The following is a 1168-nucleotide window of genomic DNA, read 5'->3' as shown; positions in this document are numbered from 1 at the left end:
GCGCTGGGCGCTCAAACCGCGAAGTCGGCCTGTTCACTACAAGATGACGTTAATATGAGGAGATCGTCAGCTCTATGGACTATGCTTCTCGTGGCTGAGCGACGCCGGCGAGGACGCAAGCCTCAGACCTCAAGACGGTACAGAAACAGATCGAGACTCAAAATTTGAGTTTCTGGGGGCACTTGGAGCACTTGGAGTGCAGTCGGTAACCTCACATCCAGGGCCGGGGAGCTCAGAAGCGCACCCAGCGGGCCGGATGATCGGGATCGGGTTACGGGCTAGAGAGCCCTAGCCCCGGGGGTGCGCGGTCGCAGGGCCATAACACGGGTCTCCGAGGGATAGCTCCGCGCTCCGGGTTTCCCCTAGCAGCAGAACGCACCCTCTACTCGGGGGCCCATGGCTCTTTTTCCGTTGATTTCTAGGAGAGGGTCGTGAATGAGCTTGCTTGCCTGTGGCGGGGGTGGGCGGGTGCACGGAGCTAAGTGCCTCGCCACCCTCGCAGGAGTCGCTTAGGCGGCTCCCGTGGTGTACCTGTGTTAGTGCCAGTTCGCGCCAGTCCCGTGCCCAGTGTTGTGCGAGGGAGTTTGGTTGTAAAATTCTAGGAGAGCGCACGTGATTTCATTACCGCCGTCTTTTGATTGTCGTATATGTCGCGACCGCAGCGGCGGGCAAAACGAATCGGCCTGCTTTCGCAGCCAGCTCAATGGTGCCCGCCTCCGAGAACTATGTCCAGTCGCGGGCGTCGGCCGGCTTCAACCTCTACTACGCGACGCAAGGAGGGCAAGAGGGCATCGGCAACGTCGCGCCCGTGACCTCAGCAAAGGAGCTCATGACGGTGATGCAAGACGCAGTGCACAAGGGCCTCTCCTTTTCCATCGTGGCGGGGGGGCACGGCTACGAAGGGCGCGGCCCCACCGCCGCCGGCACCGCCCTGCACACCTTCGTAGCTGGCACGACAGAGCCCCACGCAGAGCCCCACGGCAGAGCCAACATCCAAGGCAGAGGCGCCATTTGCCGTCCGCCCGCCGCAGGTTTGGCACCTCCAAGGAGATTGTGATTGACACTTCGCTGATGAACCGGATTGGCGAGGTGACCCTGGCCACGCCCACGCCAACTGCCACCCAAGAGCGTGGCCAAGAACAAAGTCAACTGTCACCCTCGCCACTGC

Source organism: Emiliania huxleyi (genome assembly GCF_000372725.1).
Source record: "Emiliania huxleyi CCMP1516 chromosome Unknown EMIHUscaffold_207, whole genome shotgun sequence".
In the NCBI taxonomy this organism is placed as follows: Eukaryota; Haptophyta; order Isochrysidales; family Noelaerhabdaceae; genus Emiliania; species Emiliania huxleyi.
Note: the sequence above shows the minus strand (reverse complement) of the source record.